This window comes from Pteropus medius, unplaced genomic scaffold, assembly GCF_902729225.1.
Source record: "Pteropus medius unplaced genomic scaffold, Ma_sr-lr_union100, whole genome shotgun sequence".
NCBI classification, from domain to species: Eukaryota; Metazoa; Chordata; class Mammalia; order Chiroptera; family Pteropodidae; genus Pteropus; species Pteropus medius.
Window position 1 is genome coordinate 27,764,123 of NW_024354500.1, and position 7,298 is coordinate 27,771,420.

The window sequence follows — 7,298 nt, forward strand, 5'->3', positions numbered from 1 at the left end:
ATATATAAAGAACTCTTACAATTGAACAATAAAAATACAAATAATCCAATTTAAAAATGGGTAAAGGATTTCAATAAACATTTCTCCAAAGAAGATATACAAATGGCCAATAAGCACATGAAAAGATGCTCAACATTATTAGCTATTAGGAAAACGCAAGGAGATACTCACTAGGATGACTATTATAGAAAAGACAGACAAAACAGTTGGCAAGGACAGAGAGAAATTAGAGCCCTCACACATTGCTGGGAAGAATGCAAAATGATGCAGCTGCTTTGGAAAACAGTTTGGCATTTCCTCAAAATGTTAAACATAGAGTTACCATATGAACCAGCAATTCCACTCTTAAGTACCCATCCAGGAGAAATGAAAACATATGTCCACACAAAAATTTGTACATAAATGTTCATAGCATCATTACTCATAACAACCAAAAAGTGGAAACGACACATATGTCCATTAACTGTTGAATGAGTGAGTAGAATGTGGTGTATTCATGCAATGGAATATTATTCAGCAATAGAAAATATCAATACATATAACATGGATGAACCTTGAAAACTCACTAACTGAAATAAGATAATCAGAATAGAATACCTATTGCATGATAGATTTATAAGAAATGTCCAAAATAGGCAAATCTATAGAGACAGTAGATAACTGGTTGCCTATAACTAGGGTGCGATGATTGAGGAGTGTCTGCTAATAGTTATAGGGGTTCTTTTGGAGGAATAAAACTGTTCGAAAATCAATTATGATGATGGTTGCACAACTCTGTGACTGTATTAAAAAACATTCAATTGTACACTTTAAATGGGTGAATTATTGAGAAACAGTTGTTATTTTTTAAAAAGGTAATTAGTAGCCTGAATATGACCTCTTCCAATTCTCTAATGTCTATTTGAATCTTCTACTTTAAAATATCAAAGTTTTAGAACTCTTCTCTATGACTGATTAACTAGTATATATAGTAATCCCTTCTTATTAGAGGAGGATACATTCCAAGACCCCCAGTAGATGCCTGAAACCACTATAGTATCAAATGCTATATATACTATATATAGATAGATAGATAGATAGATAGATAGATAGATAGATAGATAGATAGATAGATAGATCTGTACTTAAAATAAAGTTTAACTTATAATTTAGGCACAGTAAGAGATTAACAACAATAACTAATAATATAACAATTATAAAAATAAATAAGGGTTACTTGAACACAAGCACTGTGATAGCGCAATATTCAATATTCAATCTCATAACCACAGCTACTAAGTAACTAACAGGCAGATAGTATGTATAGCTTGGGCACACTAGATAAAAGGATGATTCACATTCTAGGAGGGAGGGAGTGGAATGATGCAAGATTTTATCATGCCATTCAGAACAGAATGCAATTTAAAATGTATGAATTTTTTATTTCTGGATTTTTTTGTTTAATATTTTTGGACCACAGTGGATGGTGGGTAACTGAAACCACAAAAAATGAGATTGCAAGTAAGGGTTCTACTGTATTCCCTTATAAATCTCGTGTAACCTTGCCAAATTTGTTGATGGCAACATTAAACAGTAATTAAGAAGGTAGATGAGAACTGTAATTTTATTTTTTAACCATCTGTGCAAATAGGTTTAGGGAATAAGCCAATAATTTTTTAAAGAAATAAAGCTTAATAGAGACCCACCAGATGAGATAAATGCATCTCAAAAATGTTAGCTAACTTTTCCAAGATCACACAGCCAAGTGATGAAGATATTGTGTGTTGTAGAAACCTAACACACCATCTGTGATAGCCAGCCTCCATGGTGGACCCCACTGATTTATTCCCTCTGGTATTTACACCCTGATGTAGTCCTCTCCTCTATTTTCCATTACTCATTTTGGGGGAAGCTAGCTGAATGTCATGATGATATGCAAGCAGCCTAAGGAGAGGTGCATGTGTTGAACTGAGGCTACAAATAATCACACGAGTTAACTTGGAAGCATATTCTCCCCTAGTTGAGTTTTCAGATGCGACTACAGCCCCAGCTGGCAACTTGATTACAACCTCATCAGAGACCATGAGCCAGAACTAACCAGCTAAGCTACTTCTGAATTCCTGCCTCATAGAAATAGTGAGATAATAAATAGGTTTAAGCTACCAGGTTTGGAGGAAGTTTGTTATGCAGTAATATAACTAATACGCCATTTATGCTCTTTCCACTCTAAAAGATACTTCTTTTCTGGGGAAATGTTAAATATTTACAATGATTTTCCAGGCTGCACTGAGTTAAAATTCAAACCCTAACCACTATAAGCAAAACTTTGATTTACATTTCTCCATTTAAGGAAAAGAAAATTAAATATCAACATTATTGTGTGGGTTTTTTTCTATCTGATTAGTTTTCTGCTACTCAATGAAAGCAGGGTATAGCATTTTAAAGTAGAATAACTTCTTAGGTCAATTGTTACTGCTTTTGCTACCAATATAATTAAATCCAATCATATCATGTTTATTCTGGTGGATACTCCAAACATTTATTGAAAGAGACTGGTACTGTGGAAACTACCTCCTGTTCTTTGTGCTATCTGCAAACAATTCCACCCATGTTGCTAAATCCATTCTGATCCAATTTCCCAAGAGCCTTACAATATTACTGACAGAGATCCAGACAAGAGGGAAAATTGGAGAAGAAATCAGCATATTTTATCCTCTACATTACAGAAGCAAAATGCAAGAAGAGAAGAAATAATATAGTCACGGAAAGTTTACTGTTATTGACATCCCCTGTCCTTCTGGCCTCTTCCCCTCATTTACTGAAAACTCCAGCACTTGGCTCTCAGTCTCCTCCCCTCTACTGATATCATCATTCTCAGTGACTTCACTAAGAAAATAGAAGCAATCAGACAAGGACTTCCTCACTTTCCTTCCATCAAATCTACCAACTAATCCACATCTGTATCTACAATGGAAACCCTACCCGTGCTCTTATTTATAGTCAATATCTTCAAATATCCTTTGTACCTCATCTCCTCTTAAATATTCAAGGATTTTACTTTCTGAATTTTCTACTCTCTCTTTCCTAGATCACTAGTTTCCCCCTCTCTATATCAATCCCAGAAGTATATCAATATGCCTTGATACCAGCTCTCTGAAAATACCTTCTCTTAATCCCATATTCCCTTCTGGCTACTGTCCCATTTCTCTGATCTCTTTCCTGAGCAAAACTCTTCAAAGAACATATTGATTCTTGGTTTCTCTGTTTTGCTATCTTTAATTTTTGCCTTAACTCATTCTGGTTGGATTTTGACTCCATCATTTCACTGATACTACTTTTATCAATTAATACTAAATACCACATATTTTCTCATTTCCATTGGACATTTTCTTATCCTCATTTTATTCATCTCACATTCAATCTGGTAATCACTCCTTAAAGTCCTCTCCTCCCTTGGTTTCTAAACACCACAGTCTCATAGTCTTCCTTCTCCTCCTCTGGCTGTTTCCATTCAGCCTCCTAACTCCTTCTCTTCCATCTGCTTTCCAAATGTTTCTGTTTCTCAGGGCTCAGTCCAAGGACATCTTTCTCCTGAAAGTTACTCCCAATAAGTGAAAGTCCACATAAATGCCAAAATTCCCATATTTATGCCTCCAGATTTAGCTATTCAACTGTCATCTTGGGATCTCTACTTGCCATGCATACATATTATATTTAACATGTCTAAAGCAGAACTCTTTATTCTCAAACAAATTAATCCTCTGGGTGTCCCTATCCACCTAGATACTCAAGCCCAAAACTAACTGGAGTGTTACCTATAATTTCTCCCTCTCCCTTATCCTTTGTCCATACTCAATGCAACAGCAAGTCCTCTAGCACAAGGGTCCCCAACCTCCCCCTTCCCCCGTTGCAGACCAGTAGCAGTCCATGGCCTGTTAGGAAACGGGCCACGCAGCAGGAGCTGAGTGGCAGGGCAGCCAGTAAAGCTTCATCTCTATTTGCAGCCGCTCTCCGGTGCTAACATCACCGCCTCAGCTCCACCTCAGATCATCAGGTATCAGATTCTCATAGGAGCACCAGTTCCTGGCACTAAAAAGGTCAAGGACTGCTGCTCTAGAGATTACCTCCAAAATGTGTCTTAAATCCAAGCACTTTATGTCCAATGCCACAACCTAGTATAAGCCACCACTATCTTTCACTTGTAAAACGGCAATAGCTCCCTTTTTCAGTTTTCCCTCTAATTTGTAATCCAAATTCATTGTAAATGTATTTATTTGTCTACTGCATCTCTACCCTTGTAAACTCCATAAGCAAACCACCATGTCTTCATTCTTCATTCTAAACTCACTGTCTAGAAAAGTGTTCTGAATATACCAAACCTCTTGTTAGAATTCGTTGAATTAATAATGATGATGATGCTATGTGAGAGTCATAGAATCAAAGACTATTCAGTTTAAGAGTTACGAAATCAGTTTTTATGTGGGAGCCATCAGGTTAAGAAGAGTGTGGCCATCTCCTCTCCCTACCGTGGTGTGTGCTTGTCCACTGATATCAGTGTACTCTGAAAAGGGGAATCATCTGGCAAAAATATCACTTTGCCTGCTGCGTTCAAGGCTCCCATTTGACCAGATATTGTGAACTTTGCTCACACCAACTTGCACAGAAACAATAGACAGCCCCGTGTTTTCAGTGAATTAGCAGGTCATCAGATCAGTACTGATTCATGGGGTACTGGCAGAGCTGTGACTCGAATTCCCAGATTTTGAAGTACTGGGACTCATTGTTCTGGCCAGGATGCTTTTGTCAATATGTGTCATGGGGGCCACATATTTGCACCAATAAAAACCTGGCATTGTTGGCACCGCAGAGTGAACACAACACAGAAGCCATATGCCATCTGTTCAGCCCTGGTTGCCTTGCCTTACCAGCACTGGTCGTGTCTAAAGGTCATCGGATTGAAAAAGTTCCTGAACTTCCTTTAGTGGTTAAAGATAAAGTTGAAGACTATAAGAAGACCAAGGAAGCTGTTTTGCTTCTTAAGTAACTTAAAGCCTGGAGTACATCAAAAAAGCTCATGGCTCTCAGTGAATTAGAGCTGGCAAGGGCAAAATGAGAAACTGGCATCGTATCCAGTTCAAAAGACCTTGCATCATCTATAATGAGGACAACGGCATCATCAAAGCCTTCAGAAACATCTCTGGAAAAACAACATTTTGAAACTTGTTCCTGGTGGGCGTGTGGGCAATTTCTGCGTTGGGACTGAAAATGCTTTCTGCAAGCCAGATAATGTGTGGCATTTGGTGTAAAGCTGTCTCTCTCAAGAGTAACTACAACCTTCTCTTGTACAAGATGCTCAATACAGACCTTAGTAGAATCTTGAAAAGCCCAGAGATTCAAAGAGCCCGCCAAGTACCATGCAAGAAGATTCATTGCAGAGTTCTAAAAAAGACTCCACTGAAAAACCTGAGAATCATGTTGAAGCTAAGCCCATATGCAGCAACCTTGTGCCTAAACATCATTCTTCACCAGGCCAAGAACCACAAGCCCCAGGTGGATAAAGCAGCAGCAGAGCTAGAAGCCAAATCAGATGAGAGGGGGGTTTGAGACAACATGCCAGTAGTAGGGAAGAAAGGAAAGGAGGTTGTTAGTATTATGAGGCAGAAGAAGCCTTTGGTGGGAAAATAGTCTGTAGCTACCAAGAAACCAGCTGAGAATAAGCCTGCAGAAAAGAAACCCACCACAGAAGAAAAGCCTGTGGCATGAACTTAAATTTGTTTATTTTGTCAAATCACTTTGGACACCTAATTTTGAATAAAAACCTGATCAAAAAAAAAGGCGGGGGGGGAAGAATTACAAAATGAAAATATTTTTATAAGCAAACAGGGCGCTCTTTTGCAAAAGGTATATATGTTATCAGTATGCCTTGCATTTTAAAAGTTTACAAAACATGATAATGCAAAATTATTATATTCCCATCTCCACCAGCCACATATTGTATATGCATATATCAGGTTGTGTTTATTTCTTAAAAATTCTTTTCTATTAATTCCTGTTTCCAGCACCTTTTGATTCAGATTGACCAAGATCTGTACCCCCTCAAATGCTCTTGATTCTTCTGAGAGTATTTGACCTTAAAAGGCCAACTATCAGAAGAGTAAAAATGTCAGATGCAGAAGCTTGTCTCATTTTTTTAACCACTAAAATTAAATGATAAATCAAAGATACTCGAAGGGGGTAAAAACTATCAGAAGTCTCACTTGTAAAGCAGAATTGAAGTTGAAAAGAAGGCAGGAATGAGACATACTATCTGGGTATCAGCAGCCACAGGGGAATCCTGCCAAAAAATCAGAAATAGCTTCTCAAGGGTAACAATTTTCAACCTATTTTATTTCTTTTTATCACTCTTCCCAGGCAACCCAAAACATCAACTGATATGAAACCTTTTAACAAATGCAGCTTGTAATACGGTCTATTTATATTCTTATTTTATTTGATTCAATTACTCTCCTGTAATTCTCCTGGTATTAAAAGTCCTTTTGATGGTTGCTCTGTTTTCCATTTCCAAAGTCATTAACCTCATTTCCTACCTGAGGTAAGAGGAATGCTCTGTGAGTGACAGCCTTGTTTACAGAGAGCAAGAAAGGACTTGGCATCTGTTCCAAAGTGTCAAACGAGATAGGATGAAGAATGCTATAGAAAAGTGTCACCAAATGGAGAAGCCACGTCACACTGACTAGACTGCCTCCTTGTCGACCATTAATAGAATTCTCTGATGTGTACCTCTTGAGAGAGGAAAATTTGCTAGGAGGCGGGAGGAGTGCTGGGTAATTTCTTTTGTGCCTTTCATATGACTTTTATAGTCTTCAAACTTTCAAAAGCATAGGGGTTGTCTTAAAAATACAAATAATGAGAAGAAACAAAAAGACTGTATTAATTGGAATTAAAACACAGCACCCATTCGAGAATGCTTTTATTTTTAATATTTCAGAGTACCTCTAATACACCAAACTTTTAGCATAAAACTGATGCCTTTTATCTATTTCACAAAGTATGCCAAAGTGTTCATTTGAACTGTGTCATTACTTAAAAAGTATATGATCAGGTAGTAATTGGCCACAGTTCTCTAAAATATTTAAGTGTTTAATTTTTTATTCTCTTGTTACATTTGGTCTCTTGGTGAGTTCAGTTTGTTCATTCATAGATATTTCTTAAAAGCCTACGATGTGCAGATACAATTCCATGTACTTAAAAGCAAATAAAATTTAAAATTGAGTTTCTAAATTGCACTAGCCACATCTAGGAGACATAAAATAGTCACA

General features: G+C 37.2%; 1 pseudogene; it reads left to right on the forward strand.

Moving 5' to 3' along the window:
- The window catches only part of LOC120595056 (60S ribosomal protein L4-like), a 28,083-nt pseudogene extending 22,500 nt beyond the window's left edge, over positions 1 to 5,583 (forward strand).
- Positions 5,584 to 7,298: the final 1,715 nt, after the last annotated feature.